The following is an 18,790-nucleotide window of genomic DNA, read 5'->3' on the forward strand; positions in this document are numbered from 1 at the left end:
ATTGAATGTACAGACATTGTAAGATAGACAGGTGGAATGGATAGTAGGGAAGAAAATAGGGCATGAAATAATTCACATTTATGTTGTCTAACCAAACAGAATAGCGGGACATAATTTCACATATATGATGGCTAATTAAACATGATAGCATGATACAATTTCACATGTATGATGACTAACTAAACAGGATAGAATGACAAACTTCAAAATATGATGACTATGTAAACAGGATGACATGATATAACTATACGATGTGTCTATTAAAGTTGTTGGCATGCCATAAATCACAAACATGCCGTCGATGGAAACATGATGGCATGATATAATTCACGGATAGAATGACATAATTCAAAATATGATGACTATGTAAACAGGATGAGATGATATAACTATATTATGTCTTTAGAAAATGGGCTGGCATGCCATAATTCAGATACATGCTATATATGTAAACATCATGGCATGATATAATTCAAATATATGATTTATATACTAAGCAAGTGAGCAGAGGGCAATCGCATATATGATGTGTCAACTAAGGAGATGACATTCAATATTGTGTATATGATGTAAAAACTAAGCATTGCAATACAACATATGCATGATATGAGTAATATAACCCTGCCAAGTTTGAGCATACTACACCTTAGGGGGATAATAGGACTGGTCATCTGCCTCTGAATCCTCCTCTAAAGAGCTATCTATAACCAACAAGATATCTGCTTCAGCAGGTAGCATTGTCTGCTCTGAAGACCTTGTTTTCACTCCAGATTTCTCCATCACCAATTCAAATGGCTGATGCACAGGAAGAGCAGATGAATATACAAACATTGTCGACAAATGCAACGAGAAATAAAAAAAGGATGGCATGATATAATTCACATATATGATGCTTGGCTAAACAGCATGGCATTGCATAATTCACATATATATAATGCCTTGCAACAAGATAACATTGCATAATTCACATATATAATGTCTTGCAACAAGATGGCATTGCATAATTCACACATATGGTAATTAGACAATAAACAGGTGGCATTCACACAAAGCATGTCTAAACTAAGCAAATGACATAGCAATGCAAGATACCATATGCACGGTACGAGCAACATAACCCTGCCAAGTTAGAGCATGCACCTCGGTGGGAAATAGGACTGGTCATCTGTCTCTGAATCCTCCTCTGAGGAGCTATCCATAACCAGCAAGACATGCGCTTCTTCAGATAGCATTGTCTACTCTGAAGACCTTGTTTCCACTCCAGATTTTTCCATGACCATGCTGAATGGCTGATGCACAGGAAGAGTAATTGAGTGTACTAAATTTTTTGACAAATTTAACACGTAATAAAAAATGATGGCATGATATAATTCACATATAAGATGACTGGCTAACCAGGGTGGCATTGCAAAATTCACAAATATGATGCCTGGCTTAACAAGATGGCATTGCATGATTCACATATACGATAAAGAAACTAAACAGATGGCATTCACACAAAGCATGTCTAAACTAAGCAGATGACATATTTGATGTATAAAGTAAGCAATGCAAGGCACCATATGCATGATATTATCGACATCAGCATGCCAAGTTAGAGAGAAGACCTCAGGGGGTAAATAGGTGTGGTCTTCTCCTTAAGAATCCCCCTCAGAACAGTTATCTTCCTCTTGATTACAATCCGAAATGGGTGGAGGGGGGCTGCCTTTGCACCCAGCATGGAGTGACGTCTGCATGAAATTTTATTGGCACGCAAGGCTCGTCTCTTTTGCTCTACATGTTCAGTTCCATTGCGTACAATAACTGACATGCATAGGAATAAAACATAGTGAGATTATGTATGGAGTGCATGCACAAATCAAGAGTGATGGTAGCAAACTGTGGATAGACACAAAACCAATGATAGCAAGCAGATAATAGCTTTAGTTAAAAAATACAGATAATGGCTCCTTTAATGTTTGTTTGCACCCAACATGAAAATCATAGTAGACACCCGAGATTAACCAGATGGTAGACAGATAGTACTGATTGCTGCCCCAATATGTACCCCACAACCATTTAAAACTCAAGTTTTAGCATTAGTTTGGACCTGACTCAGAGTCTAATAGGTGAACACGACGATAAAGTAGCATGTCATCATATTAGGCGATGCATAACATAAGCACACACGGAAGAGTGCGACCTCTCTTGCGGACCCATGTAGTCCTCAAGGTCATCTGCTCAGTTGATGATGGTAATGCAGTTGTCGTGGCTGCCGGCGGCGGGGAAGAAGATCCGAGGCGGCGAAAGACAGTCTGGAGAGCGGATCCTTGTTGTGGTGAACCCTTCCGTTGTTAGAGCAGCTGAGCTGGGGTGGAACATAGCGTAGCAGGAGCAAGACAAACCACACAAGGTTTTCTTTGACACATATCTGTAACAGAAGTAACTGTGTAAGGACTTGTTTGAATTTGAGGATTCTAACAATGCAGGGATAGGAAATAGACAGGAATAGGATAGGAATGCATGTGCAAAATAGAGAATTTAAAAACAAATGATTTATGCCAAGCTGGGTGTTTGGTTCACAAGAATTGGAAGATCACAGGATGCAAAGAAGCATGGTGAGATTAAGTCAAACCACAAGAAAATGTATGGTTATAATGTTATTATGCTACTATCTCTTAGTCTTGTGCTTCATGAATAGGAATTTGAAAAGGAGGACAAGTGGAAATTAAAATTCCTACGGTTTTTATTTCAAGGAGACACTAAAGGAACAAATCCTACAGTTTTCCTTTGCTCAATTCCTTTGAACCAAATGCATGAATAGGAGTACCATAGGAAAATTTCCAATTCCTATGTTTTTCCTTCACTTTTCCTTTCAAGCACTGGCGATTCTAGTAGGCAGGCTTGAGCAAGGAAAATCCTACACTCAAAAAATGTTTTTGTGCTACTTCTACTACTTTGGACCCAGGCCACTGCCCTACTAGCTCAACTCCCAGGCCCATCGACAAATGCATAGCTCAAACGCGTAGAGATAAATAATGATGGCGTTCAAGAGAGTCCATCACGGATAGCTAAGTTGCCTGGTACCTCACTGCTCGTCATATAGTAGGATAGAATAATCGTATTTCATGTTACTACGTGTGCTCAGTGGACAATATATATAACATGTAGAGTAAAAAAGAGATGCAACAAGTGTACAACCTCTTTGGCGAAGCCATGTCGATCTCAGCGTGATTGGGTTGGTCGGTGAGGATGCTCCGACTGACTTGGCTATCAGAGGAGGGGAAGAAGATCTTAGGCATCTGGAGATGGAGCCCCGGGTACTGCTTCGCTATGATGGAGGGTTTCGTCGTTGGAGCAGCTCCGGTGAGTTGTACAATGCCGAGGTTAAAGCAAGACAAGAGAGACAATGTTAACCTAAGTGGAATTCTAATAGCATCTCCAATAGATGACGTAAAATACATAACCACAAAGTGCTAGATGTAAAATACATCAGCCGCTCATCTCTGAACTTAACTGTCGAAACTGAATTTAACTGCCGAAACTGAACTTAACTGCCGAAACTGAATTTTGCTATGGAAACTGAACACACTAGTAGCAGAAAAGTAGTAGCAGCAGTGCGTGCGAGAGCCGGGGCAGCTGGTCGTGTAGCAGTTCATCTTCAACCTCCATCCCCCTTGAGCCGCCAGCCACCACTGGCCAAACCGCCGCCTCCCGCCGCCAGCGGCCAGCGGTGCGCTGCCTCTCCCGCCCCAAAACCACTCCCCACTGCCCCGGGCATCCCTCTAGCCCCCCCCCCCCGTGCCGAGCTTTTTCTCCAGTGATCACCATGCCACCGCCCCACCACCGTCGGCAACCACCGCCCCACCCTAAACCCTAAGATAGATAGTGGGGTACCTCTCCGGTGAGCCCCCCTCCCCGCTGCGGCTGGTTCTTCCTTAACTCCGGCGAGCCCCCCCTGAAAATCGACTGACCGAAAAGTTGATTCAGTCGGCTGAAGTGTAGCAAAATCGGAGGAGCACCGCAAGCAAGGGCAAGAGCAGACTAGGCAGGGGACTGAGAGCAAGAGCAGAGCAGCAGCGCGAGCGAGAGCTAAAGCAGCAGCAGCTCCTATTGATGTGGACGTCGCCCCCAAGGGAGTGACGTCGTGAAGGAAGTGGCCGGCGACGCCGCCGTGGATGGAGCCGCGCCATGTCGACTCGGGACTGAGCACCGGCAGCACCATGAGATCGAATCAAGAAGAAAATGCGGCGATTAGTGTACAACCTCTTTGGTGGCGCCGATTAGGCCTCAGCTTCATCCAAGGAAACGATGATGATGTTGCTCTTCCGGTGGTGCAGGTGAAGACGGTGGTGTGGGAATGGAGGTGGCACGAAAGACGAGGGGAACGTCGGGGAAGCTCCTTGGAGGTGGAGGACGGGGTGGCTAAAGCGGCGGGATGACGAGATCGATGACGGATCCTCATCCGGTACGGTCGATGAGGGACGTCGAGGTGTTGTTGTGGATGACGTTTTCGCGGGTTGGTGGAGGCTTCGCGGGTTTTCGCGGCCTCGATGTACGAACGGGTGGGCGGATGGGATGGGAGTGGGGAATCATGGCTTAGGGACGCGCTTGTCCGAAATGTGGGGTAAGTTACGAAAGTACCCCCACCGATTTGAGCTAGGCGGTTCTTTCGGTTCAGGGGTATCACGAGCATTTCGCGTGTCGAGGTTTCGCGGGAGGTGGGAGTTTTGCGTGCGTTGTAATTTTGGGATAGCAAGGCGTGGGTTGAGATGGAGGGAATTTTCGGAGCACAACGAGACAAAGATATATCTTCAATATTTCGGGGTAACAAGGCGCGGGTTGAAGAGGTGGGAGTTCCGCGGCACGATAGAATGATATGCTAGCTTGAAATTTCGGCATAACAAGGCGCGGCTTGAAATTTCGAGAGAACAAGCTTAACGTGTACCAAAAAAACACAATTCACACCTTATCACTAGAGAGGGCCATGTCCCGTTTTACTATATTACTAGAAATGCATTCAAATACGTGTAGAGTACCAAAACAATTTGCAATTCCCTCAACAATAAAAAAACAATGTGTGTTGTCTAGCATATGGACTAAATTTGACTACATTTTCCCTGTTTGAATGGGATTGTACTCGGGTTAGTTATACAACCATCTAAATATTATCTTCACAGGACATGACATGAATATAGGAGAAGTAAATTCCTATATAAATACAAACTACATGTACATATGATCTCAAATTCAAATATATGTATCCATTTTATGTTGAATTCAAATCATAGTACATGTATGATCTAGCTAGATGTTCGGAATCTAAACCATGTATGATACTATGTACAATGTGTTTAACACGCACAGCACACACAAACACCATTTACACTAGTAAGGTACACGTGCATTGCACGCATGAGATTTGGCAACCAAATTATGAATAAATACCACATTATAGCATGTAAGCTTTGAGTCATGTATGCATGATGTATATGTTCATTTAATTCTTATAGTTCATTTCATTCAAAATCAACTATTTTTTATAAGAAAGCTAATCTATTTTAAGATTCATGGAATTGTGCGTTGTAAAGCATAAAGTAAAAAACAAATAATGTAGAAAAACATTTGGGCAATTATGATACGGAAGATTCTAGACGAAAGAAGAAGCACTTGTGTTTTGAGGTTTGTGCATTATGCTTAAGTTCAACCATGGAGTCTTCTAGATTGTACATGTGGCAAAATCTGGTGGAATGTAGATGATATCCAACGACCAGTAGTGCTCAAATTTGCCATCTCTGCACCATCGGATTGGCTTCATCCAACGACCATCTTTCAAAGTTAAAGTTATCTGCACACTATATAAAAAATATATAATATAATATATAGGGGTATAGATATAGATATGTGATGCGAAAGCCACCCATCATCTCCAATTAGAATAGTGTGTCCATGCACGGATGCAATGTGGCCAAACGATGTCTGCCCTCGGTATCTCAAATTCAAATCAGTCTGACCTTGTTCAATGTGTATACAGTACAATATGCTCGTTTCCAAACCACAGCGCGCATATCTCAGTTATAATCATGCATGCATGGGTTTCAAACATCATGATCTCTTATTCAAATATTTGAATTCAACTTTAGATTGATTATGACCTCAGCTAGTATTTTACACCCACACAATCATCTTCTCTTCATAATTGTACCACTAACTTTCTCTCATGCATGCATGCACACACACTACTAGTCGGCATTATCCATCGCACACATGCAATCTTTTTCTTCAGGTTGGTCTCCCATGCATGCACACACACACACCTCCCCCTCTCCATCATATCAGGCATTCTTTATCTCTCACGTGCATGCGCAACGATCGATGTTCCTCTATGTGTGTGTGTATATAGCTAGGTCTTTCTCAGTTTTCCACACAAACCGATCAATCTATAGATCTAGTGAGGTCTCACCCTCTTTCCCACATCCACATCGATCAATCTATACCTCTCTATATAGGATTATATAGCTAGTACACCCACATTAATTATATATCCAATGTCCCCTCTCATCATCCATGCCTTCCGCTTCATCTCTCAGACGCGCGCATAGTGGCAAAGACAGGGGCAGCAAGGGCCCTGCCCCCCCCTAACATCACTATATATCGAGGCTAATATGAATGTGATCATTAGACAATTGCTGGTAAAATGGTTTAAGTTGATGAATTGGCCCTCCTCATAAAGGATTAGCAATGCTTGGCCCCCTACCTCATTTATTTTTCATGGCTCCGCCACTGCACGCGACAACGCATGTTCTCACCCCCTCTCTTTAAATATCGATCTTGCACTTGTGCACTCCTTCATAGTCTCCCTCCACTTGGCCCCTCGCACCATCTTCTAGCCCCCCACTAGATTTTTCCACATGTACAATCTAGCAGACTCCATGGTTGAACTTAAGCATAAAGCACAAACCTCAAAAGACAAGTGCTTCTCCTTTGTTCTAGAATCTTCCATATCATAACTGCCCAAACTTTTTTTCTAGTTGAATTTCCATTATTTGTTTTTACTTTATGCTTTACAATGCACAATTCCATGAATCATAAAATATATTAAGGGCTTCTTTGATTCAAAGGATTCTCAAAGGAATTTTGGAGGATTCTAATCCTTAGAAATTTTTCCTATCTTGGTTGTTTGATTCGTAGGATTGTAAACCATAGGAATTTTTCCATAGGATTCATTTCCACTAGATTTCATAGGAAACATCCCGTCCACTCAAACCTCTTTGAAAGGATCCTGTTTTTATGCACAATCAAACACTCGTACAATCCTGTAGAATTCAAGAGGACATTCCACTCTAATCCCATGTTTTTCCTATTCCCGCGTTTTGGAAATCCTACGAATCAAAGAGGCCCTAGCCTTTTTATAAAAACTAATTGACTTTGAATGAGATGAACTATAAGAATAAAAAGAATGTCTACATCAGGAATATATGACTCAAAGCTTACATGTTATATTGTGGTGTTTATTCATAATTTGGTTGCCAAATACGATGCATGCAATGCACGTGTACCTTACTAGTACTTATGTGCAAAACACGTAAATTAGAATTCCAATGGCACGCTACACAGTGTCGCTCTTACAGTTCATGAAGCCATGTGGCACATGTGGAGGCGTTGTCGCGACCTCCTTGTGTGGATTGGTCATAGTGACATGCTGCTGGTTCCAGAAGAATGTACTCGTCCTCTATGAGGCACACTGGCGGTACATGTATGAAGCGAAGATGTGCACGCATGCCACGCACGCACTCATTCCCTCGCACGCACACACGGGTACATGGGGGGATGCATTTTTGTATGAAGTCCACCCCATGTGATAATTTGACGTGTGTAAAGTCCTTCACTTCATTGATGGTCAATTAATACAGCGCGTGCAAATTGAGTGGACGTGAGGGAGGAAGAAAGACATTACTACTCCACTGCGTGCATGCGAGTAGTTAAATCATGGGTTGCTACTTCCATTGGTCTCCTTCGTATTTTGTGCCAATTTTTGACCATATTTTTAAGTAACATAATATTTATGCATGTCATAAATAGTGGAACAAAAAAGGGGGCTAATAAACCAGGACGCAGGCAGCATGATCAATTTTTGCCAAGGCTACTGTTGGTGGCCTTTGTATTCAAATATGGATGGAGTGGAGTAGTACTATCTTTATATTAGCCTCGTAGGGCTCTCCCAGCGCCTACGCCCGCGTCCCCGCCTCACCCATCGGATCCTGCCATGGAGGATCCCGCCATGGATAATCCCTTAGATCCCAGGATCCTGCGGGCTGCCCTCTCGCTACGGCCCGCAGCACTGCCGCCTTTGAGCAAAACCCACATGTGTTTTAGAGGGGATCCATTGATCTGGAATCACAGATTGGTGGCACCGGAGGACATGCTAGGGCTGCGTTTCAGGTGGTGGGCAGCAAGGGCAAATCAGATCGAGGAAGCGTCGCATCGATTGGAGAGAAGTTCCAAGGAGCTACGCCTGGCGCAGCACAAGGCGAAGGTGCAAGTCGATCTCAGGGGAGAGATGTTGAGGGATGTCAGCATCTGGTAGCGTCACGTTGATTTTGAGCTAGGGCTAGTGGCAGAGGTCATATTCACGGAGTCGACTGCGGAGGAAAGAACGCGCATGCTTGCGCAATGGCATGAGCAGCCGGTGCAACTGTTCAAATGGGCGGTAGGAGAAGCCAAATCCCAGGACCAGTTGCGGCGGCGCCACTGAGCATGCATCATAGGCGAGGTGAGCTGCCCTCCTTCCCCATCAGCGATGCAGTGACCTAGTCGGTTGCTGCTGCAGTGAACTTGCAACGCCATGTCGGTTTGCAACCTTGACAATCACTCCATCTATATGTATTGTATTCCTGTGAAAATACTTGTTCGTTTGGAAAAATATGGTAATTGATTTATCACTAGTTTTAGAATGCTTGGTCGTGACAATCAACCGAAGCCACAACCAGAAGTCTCCACCGCGTAATACTTTATGGTCGGTCGCACCAACAGACGATCGGTCAGACCCGCGTCTCACCGAAGGGACACAAATCGGCTTGGTCTGACATGTACGACCAGTTATATCACTGACTTGTGCGACCGCATTTGAGCAGTGTAGTACTCCCTCTATCTCAGTTTACAAGTCTTGCATGTGTACCTAGGTCGTTAATTTGACCAACTTAATAAGAGGCATACATTACAAAAAATATATCATTACAAACTTCAAATATTCTATTTTTTAATGATATATTTTTCATGTTAAACAATTTATTTTATATAAGTTACATTGACGACCTAGATACACGTGCAAGTCTTGTAAACTGAGATGGAGGGAGTACTTGAAATTTATGTTCCACTAAACTCATCGGGAGCCGTTTCGGGCCTCGAAACCAAAACCATCAATTAATCTTTACCTTGTTCCCATCACATTCCAAAGTACTAGTGCTACAATTAAGTGCAAGCCTGCTCACACCTACTAGTACGTACCAAACCTCAACGTGTTTCCACTATGCATGTTTTAGTACTAGTGCTAGTACTTAGGTTATAAAAAGGAGAACTACGTAACCGAAAATTACTCTACCTTCCTCCTCATAAGTCCTTCTTCTTCATCTGTCCTTGCCATCGCCGGTGTGCAGAGCTCTAGATCGAGCACTAGTCGTAACAAGGGAGCAGCAACCAAGGCTGTGGAAAAAAAGAGGGCTCGCTGCCTCGGAGAGACCTCGAAAGACCTCTCACGGGAAGGTGATGGCTCCCAGGAGCGACCTAGCCGTGGAGGTGAACATGACGGCATGCCCGATCATCACAATAAGCACCTCAATAAGCAGAAGCAGTTCATCCACGACTTGGTGGAGCTGCTGAAGGAGAGCCTCAACGACATGCCTGCTGAGCTCAATGAGCAGGGGGAGTTGACCGCCAGCTTGATGATGCTGCTGAACAAGAGCATTGCCTTGGAGAAGAAGGGGACCGGCGAAATCCTGCAACTTTAGGAGGACAAGGCGAAGCTCTACCATGAGCTCGACCTGCTGAAGGAGGAGAACGCCGGCTAGAAGAAGCTGCGTGAGAATAGTAGTTCCTCAATGAAGATGCTACAGGCCCTCGTCATGGAACAGAAGGAGGAGTTGGCGAAGCTCCACATCGAGCACCCGGCTCCTGTCAAGGTACGTAATGTGGTCGTGGAACAGATGATGAAGGCTTGCATCAAGAAATCCCGCGTCATGGACAGAATGAAGAAGATGGCAGAGGAGACGCACAAGGAGATGGAGGTTGTGCAGGTGATGAAGAAGCAGTTACGACTCCGCGGCCAGCAACCCTTCATGTAGTAGAGAGCAGTGCCCCAGACTTGTGTGTGTGTCTTCCTTATTTTTGGGGGGTGATAATCTTCCTTCCTCTGTTACTCCTGTGTTTCTTCTTTTGCTTCAGGTGTTTCGCCGCACGTGTCATGTTCTCTGCGAGGCATGAATAGAACAATGATAACAATGAGATGACTAGCAAATTAGATCATTTTTTATCACCATATGGCACTAGGCTACCGTGTTTCGTGCTCCTCCATCGTACTCAGTGGAAAGCTCGAGTATACCACACGGTTCTTTGCTCCTCCTCAGGTCATCGGCACATTTATATGAGCAGTCAAATCACAAGGCCCCGCCTTCCAGCTGTAATGAGCCATAAAATCACAAAGGCCCTCGCCTCTCTTGAAACCGACCAAGCTAGACTGCCACACCCTCTAGCCTTTTAGAAAATGTATACTTTTGTACAGTAGTAGTATCGATGGATTGCGCCATGGAGCAAAACTAACAAGATGAAATTAAAGAAAAAAGGTGGTACACATAGAGAGCGCTCGTCGCCAAATTATGCATACAGTACTATTAAAAAGCTAGTACGTGCTTAATTGGGGTGCTAAATTCTATTAAAGAAATTAGCATACCTTTTTAATTCTTGGTTTCTTATTATTTATGCCACTAGTTGTGTATCACTACTTAGTTTTGCCATTAGAAGTTACAACTACTCAAAAATGTCATCGATCCATGATATGCCTGCTCAAAATGCAATTAGATATCTCAAAAATGCCATCATTAAATTAGATGTTTGCTCAAAATGCCATTAGACATTGTTATTTTCACGTCAAACCCATTGACCATGTTATATGACAAAAATAAGCTGATTCTCACAATGACAAGTGTGGCCCCGCTTGTCAGGAGTAACCAAGCGAATAATTTTACAGGAAAATAAGAACGTTGTTGGGATCAAGTAGGCCCCAAACTTTATTTTACTATAGTGAGATAGAGGGAGAGCTGGCATGTTGGTCCATTAGTATTTATGTCATTATAACATGGCAAAAGTGATTTGAGTCACAATAATGGTGTCCAGCACAACACACCCCTCAAATAAAACTAATCACCCTGAAATTCTTTGACAAAACTAAGCACCCTGAAATTCTTTGACAACTAAACTGTTGGCTATATGATGTTGTCCATATATATTGTACGTATATAATGTGAAGAAACGAGTGGTAGTACTATACCAACTAAAAGATGAACTGTAAGAAATACTAGTATGTACGTACTGAAGAGTTAAAGTAACAAGAAGAAACATAACATTGTTGTGCTGGGGGCTCAACACAACACACCCCTCAAATAAAACTAAGCACACCTGGAATTAAACTAAGCAACTAATCTGGTAGACACTGCATTAGAACCACCATGAGCAACGACACTGCCGCCTTACTCGGACTCCTCGTCCACGTCCTCGACTTTGTCCTTGTCCCTCTTCCTCTTGGCCGATACTCCTTTGCTTGAACCGCACACTTGGCTCTTGCTCTTCATCCAACCCTTGTAGATATTGAAACAAAGGTAGCCATCCATTGTAGCGTAGTGGATGTGGTCTATATCTAGTACATTCCACTGCCATGCACGATGAAACTTGGGCAGAGGTTTCTGCAGTTTACCATACGAAGGATGAACCATGGCTCCTGCCAGGGTCAGCATTGAAGGCTGATCACGGGAGGGCACCAGCCCTTTCTTTTGGAGGTCGAAGGGGTTGCCTACAACGAGGCCTATCCAACCCAGGACTCTTATGTCGGTCATAAAGTCTACAATAATGAATTTGACTAGGCCTCCCTTGAGGAAGTTCTTAAATTCCTCGCACTCAACATCGGCATGGCATATGTGGTAGACCAAGCATAAGTCATGCACGCAAACCTGGATCACAACGGGCTTCATCTTCTCTTCCTCCTTTAGATTCTTCTCTTTGTCTAGGGTTTTGGTCTACTCAACATCTAGCCCAGCGACCCACTCATCATTTAGTTTTCGGACATGCGTCTGAAGCGAGCAAGGCATCCTTTCACCGTCGCGGAAGAACGGGTGTAGATGACGTCGAACTCATCGTCGGTGATGGTTCTAACCTTGTACTCACCGCTGATCATGGAGATTTTGGACGCCATGGATTTGGGAGGAGGGTTAGGATTAGTGGAACTGACGTAATGTGAAAGGACAGAATGACTAGGAGCGAACTGCCATAATGTTAAAGGACATCCAGGGATGAGTAGGAGCAAACTGCCAGCGGTTTTTTGATTGTAAAAATGCTGAGTGGGCGTGCGAACGGCAGGGTAGTGGCTTGCCTGGTGGATAAATGGATTCATGCACAGTACTATGGGGGCCCAATTAGATGTCATGTCTACTCGATGCCCAATTAAATGGCCTTCGATGTCATGTCAAGCATCGGGAAAATTACAGGAGATAGGAAGCTTTCCATTCTCCAATGATACGGGCTTCCGAGAGCCCTTGGATCTGGGACAAACGGTTGCATGGCGTGATTCTAGACCTATGGGTGAATATCCTATCTTGGAGGGTTATTCTGCAAAGTTTCAGCAACTTAGCATGCGACCGTTCGATCTCAGATCCAAGGGCTGCCAGCAGCTCGTATCATGGTCGCGCCTACCACGACCGTCGCCTCGCTCGCGCGGTCGCGCCCTTGGAGATTTAACACGGTGCGTTAGGCTATCTGATGTTGGCATGTCATACATAGTCATCACTTAGTCACTCATACAATAAGGTTAGCTATAAGGTTGGCTATAAGAGTACTTTTTTACTTCTCTCTATCTCTTTCTTCGTAGTATTTATTGCATTTGCCAAGGAGTGACCTCCTCCAATGAAATGGTGCTTAGATGAGGTGCTAAGGGCATTAAATGGCTTAGCAACTCAAGTCCCCAATGCATATGTGCTTAGTTTTTTGTTGCTAAGTTTGCTTCATTTAATTAGCTATAGACTCAAAATTGTCTCTTCACCTAGGTACAGGCACTTAGCACTATTTCTTCCTGGGGTCACCAAACTAGTCTCTCTCTCTCTTCTTAATTAACTTGCCACATCAGACTTTATGCCTGTGTGGCAGGCTTAGCACATGTACGAGCAAGTACAATAGTGGGCAATAAGCCCGCTTACATGGCATTTTTGCATATGTGGAGGAAAGAGGCAAGCAAAAAGTGGAGGAGTGGGCTCTCATGCAAGAGCCAGCCTCTATATGGTGGAGCATTGGGAGAGGCACCTCTATACCATGGAGGTGGTCAGGAATCAGGAGACTCACGCCGGTCATAGCGCCGCAGTTAAAATGATAATGGCAAGTCAAATCACAGGGCCCCACCTGTCCAGCAGTAACTCGCTGTCAAATCACACAGCCCTACGTTTGCAGCAGCCTACTCCCTCATCTTCTCGCGTCTCTGTTGAACCGATTAGGCGAAACTGCCCTGCCTACCGCACAGAAAAAGCCCCGCCCTCGACTTTTAACTAGTACAATATACTAATTGTGTATCCATGGATTGCTCCATGGAGAAAAGCCTCAAGAAAATGGTGGTACACATGTACAGAGTATACAGCATGCCCGTTCACATTCGCGTCGCACCCCAGACGGTCGGTCGGTCGGCCGGTGTGGCACGCCGCTCTCCGAATGGAACGCGTGTCATATTGCGTTTGCAAACACATGTGGGACCGCAATTGAGAACCAACCATAGGCACACTCCCCGGCCCCGCAAGTCGGGTGAATTAATAGAAGAGATAGACGAGCGATAGTACTAGAGAAGTGTTGTACAGACGTTGGTGCCTGGGCGGTCCCTGCATGACACGGAAGATCAGTTCATCCATGCATGTGACCAAACTCCAACAGACATGCCTGGATTGGCTATCGTCTACATATCGTGCAGGCTGTGTTGTACAGGGTTGTAGTTCTGATGAGAAATCTAAAAGAAGGTTTATTTTCATCTTGCAATATTAGGTGGCATGTGCTTCGGATCACTGCGAGGGTTAAACAGCGACAACTGAGTTCCTCCAAGGCGCTGGTCATTGGGGGCACATGCACGAAGACTACTGGGCTGCCATCTAGGTCAAGCTGGCTATGTTAATTAGGACATCTATCGATGGACCCCTTTTCTACGAGTTTATCTTTAATTTGAGCTTTGATCCTCGTCTAGTTTGTCCGTCAGGATTCATGTTGTCTCCTTTGGGCAGTGAGGTTATGGTTTCTTGTCATGTGGCATTTTTTCGTGTTATGTGTTATAATCCGGTGCTTCAGATCAAAATTACGACAACTGCGCCTCCGGGGCACGTGCATGAAGACTTCTCGACAGTCATTAACGAGGTCAAGCCGGCTCCGCTAGACAAAAGAAAACTAGTACTCCACTATATAGGCAAGAGCCTCCGCGCTTGCTTGCTAGTGTTGCTCTCTTCACACTGTCTCGTCCTCTCCGGATCTAAACACGACAGTGGTGGCTGTCGGTGTCAAAACCGGTGGATCTCGGGTAGGGGTTCCCAAACTGTGCGTCTAAGGTTGATGGTAACAGGAGACAGGGGACACAATGTTTACCCAGGTTCGGGCCCTCTCTATAGAGGTAATACCCTACGTCCTGCTTGATTGATCTTGATGAATATGAGTATTACAAGAGTTGGTCTACCACGAGATTGTGATGGCTAAACCCTAGAAGTCTAACCTATATGACTATGATAATGAATATATCTCCCCCCTCCGGACTAAGTCCTCCAGTTTATATAGACACCGGGAGGATCTAGGGTTACACAAGGTCAGTTACAAAGAAAGGAATCTACATATTTGGTCGCCAAGTTTGCCTTCCACGCCAAGGAGAGTCCCATCCGGACACTGGTGCAGTCTTTGGTCTTTGTATCTTCACAGCCCATCAGTCCGGCCCATGGCTAACAGGCCGGATGCCCAAGGACCCCTTAGTCCAGGACTCCCTCCATAGCCCCTGAACCTGGCTTCAATGACAAGGTATCCGGCTTGTAGATCTGTCTTCGGCATTGCAAGTCGGGTTCCTCCTTCTGAACTCCAAGATAGTCTTCGGACATATTGAATGTGTCCGGACCTGTAACACATGCACCACACACAACCGCAGAGGGAATATAATTTTCCACGAGTCCAATCTGCTGATTACTTTTTATAATATGACATCACGTTTGTCCGGTCAAAATTTCGAACCGCTTTTCGTCTTCCGCTCCACGTTTCGAGATGCGGTTTCCATTGGCACGTCTTGTCAAAGCAGAGATCATGTCCCCTTATTGTGGTATTTTCATCAATTCGGGCGTGGGTAACCCAACTGTGCCTGTTTACACAGCCTTTGGGAATAGGGTTTTAAGGCGAGTCGGGGGGCGTTCGATATTCACTGCCTTTATAAGGGGATAAGGATTCCCCCTTCTTCTCCCATGCCTTATCTCTTCCTCTGCCCATCCATTCTCGAGCTCCAGTGCCCATGCTCTAGCTTTCCCCGCCCGAGAAAGCATTCCAATTATGTCCGGATCCGGAGGCAAGTGGATGGCCTCCTCCATCAAGAAGAAGGACATCAAGGAGCTCCGGGAGTGAGGATACCTCGCCAAGGGGATCGTTCACCGTCTCCCGGCCATGGGACAAATCGTCCCTACCCCAGAGCCCCATGAGAGGGTTGTGTTTCTCACACATTTCGTCCACGGGCTAGGATTCCCTCTACACCCGTTTGTCCGCGGATTGATGTTTTACTATGGGCTGGAATTCCATGATCTAGCCCCCAACTCTATCCTCAACATCTCGGCATTCATTGTCATGTGCGAGGCCTTTCTCCGCATCCCACCCCACTTCGGCCTATGGCTGAAGACCTTCAATGTGAAGCCGAAGGTGGTGAGCGGCCAACAAGTAGAGTGCGGAGGCACCACGGTGGGCAAGATGCCCAATGTCACCTGGACCGAAGGATCCTTTGTGGAGACGGTGAAGGGGTGGCATCCGGGGTGGTTCTACATCACCGAGCCGCGCGACACCAGCTGGGCAGCGGCCCCCCGAGTTCCGATCCAGAGTTCCGATGCGGCTCACCTCCTGGCAAGGGAAGGGCCTAACCTGGGGTTCCTCGAACGAACTGACCGGGCTCCAGACATGCGTCTAGAACATGATAACCAAGAGAATCAAACTTGTCAACGTGATCTAGGTTATGCTCATCCACCGAATCCTTCCGTGCCAATGCCGGACTTGCTATTTGTGGGAGTTCGATCCGGCCAAGAACCAGACGCTACTAGAGCTCTTCGGCACAACGCACGAAGACATCTGGAAAGTGCTCTTCAAGGCCAGCAAGACACGACCACCCACGACCAAGGATCATGGGCTTAGCTTAAAATGCCAGGCGAATCCGGTAAGTTCTTTCGTGTTTTCAACGTATACCCTTTACTGGCATATTTTGAGGAAGGGGCCTAAGCCTTCCTATCAATTTTTCAGGCCTGGATCGACATAGCAGGGTGGATTAACTGTCCGGCTCCGCTACCCGAAGACCAAGAAACCCCATTTCTGACGAAGATGCTGTTTTCGGCGCCTTACGATGTGCCAGAGAAGAAGGCCAAGAAAACGACCAAGGGGGCCAGGAGTGGCCCTCGTCGAAAAAGTGCTTGGGACGTGACATCCGAAGACAAGACTCACTCTTCGGCCACCGAAGATGATGACAAGGAGGAGGAAGAAAGCGACTCCCATCCTGAGAGGGGAAGGAAGAAAAGGGGGGCCTGCACAAATCTGAAGGCGAAGGCGCCCAAGAGGGGGAAGGGCTCCCTCACGGATAACTCCGCGTGGGATGTCGGTAGTAGTCCGGAGCGGCTGCCCCAGACCAAGCTTCGGGCCGCCTCGTAAGTACCAAAAACCTTATGCACGTCCAAATGTCTGGCCTTTCCACTTTGTAATATTAATATGTTTAAATCATGCCATTGTAGTCCGGCCCGTGATAGCTACCCGCAATCCTCAACAAGAGGTTCGCTAGATTCAAAGGAGATGGCCTGCGTGTCACCGCGGCCCGCTCACTCTTCCCCGGCCAAGGGCGATGACGAGGTGGTATCCCAAAGGGCCTTCCAAGGTCAGGGAGAGGTTCCGGAGGTCGTCAGGGTGGCACCAAAAGATGACTCCTCGGCTGCCGGGCACATGGGGGAAAAAGCCCCCATGGGGACTGGTGATGAGGGCCAAGTTCAATTCGGCCCTCAGCCGGATACCGTTCCGGAGACCTATACGGCTCTGGAGTCAGGCGAGCAGCCTTCCCCGAAAGAGGAAGTGTGCCTGTTCCGCCGGTGACCTCTGTCCAATCAGAGGCACCGGATAATCTGCTGGAAGCGCTGCGAGGCGCTTCCATTGTGGATGAACACCGTATCTTTATGGGTACGGTGATCGAGAAGGTTCGGTCCGCCGAAAGCGGACTGATTGAAGCCTGCGCTAGCCTTCTAACAGGCTTTGAGGTAAGTAATGTAATTGTAGAAAGAATATCACAGTGTAGACAGTAGCCCCTGATGCTCTATTCAGTGTTCGGAAAGAAAAAGCCGAATAGAGGATCAAAATAATTTTCGTAGGAGTCTAACATAAGATGTCTATGTGAATAGCAGGCATCACTGCCAGCTGCTGCCGCTCATACTGCGGAGGTCTTCGGACTGAAGCAGAACCTGGAGCGGGCCGAGGAAGAGCTCGGCCTCGTGAAGAAGCAGCTGGAGGACAACCAAGGTATGCAGTAACCTGTGTGTATATTTGGGAAGGATGAATGGTTCGTGCTGACTAAAGTTTCATGAACCTTATTAGGGGCCACGACCGAGGTGGCGGCCCTCAAGAAGACGTTGGCCGAGGCCGAGAACAAAGCGGTCGAGGAACGCGCCACGCGCGAGAAGCACGAGGCCCGGGTCAGCGAGGTCCGGCAAGAGCTCCAGGACGCTGTCAAGAAGTTTGGAGCATGATGTTAAGACGCAAGGGTCCGAACTTGCGAAGGCCCACAAGAACGCACAAGATGCCCGGGCCAAAGCCCAGAGCGCCCACCAGGAAATCCAGGCGGCCAAGAAGATCGCGGCGGGTAAGGCTTTCATTATGCAAAGCAAGCCTGCGAAGGAAACGTTCCTTTTACTTACCTAAATTTGGAGCTCTCCAGGGGCGTTTACGGATTTGCCACGCAGCGTATCAGATGCTGCGAGTTCTATCGAGCCGAAGAAGGGAGTTCTACGGAGAAGCTGTTCTGGTCTCAATACCTTGGACCAGAACATCCGGTGCCCTTCAGCGACCAGCTAAAACAGCTGGTCGAGCTGCACAAGGCGGCCGAGCTAGCCATGAAGGACCTAATAGTCTGGCAATGGCCTGCTGAGCCCATGCCCAGTAGCTAATTCAGACTTGTGAAGCGGCTTGTGAGTGCCTGCCCACGGCTTGAAGTCGTGAAGCAGACGGTCTGCATTGAAGGTGCACGGATGGCCTTTGCCCGTGTCAAGATGCACTGGGCGACAATGGATGCCAAGAAATTGATGACCGAGGGGCCGCCCGAGGG

Source organism: Triticum urartu, chromosome 3 (assembly GCF_003073215.2).
Source record: "Triticum urartu cultivar G1812 chromosome 3, Tu2.1, whole genome shotgun sequence".
In the NCBI taxonomy this organism is placed as follows: domain Eukaryota; kingdom Viridiplantae; phylum Streptophyta; class Magnoliopsida; order Poales; family Poaceae; genus Triticum; species Triticum urartu.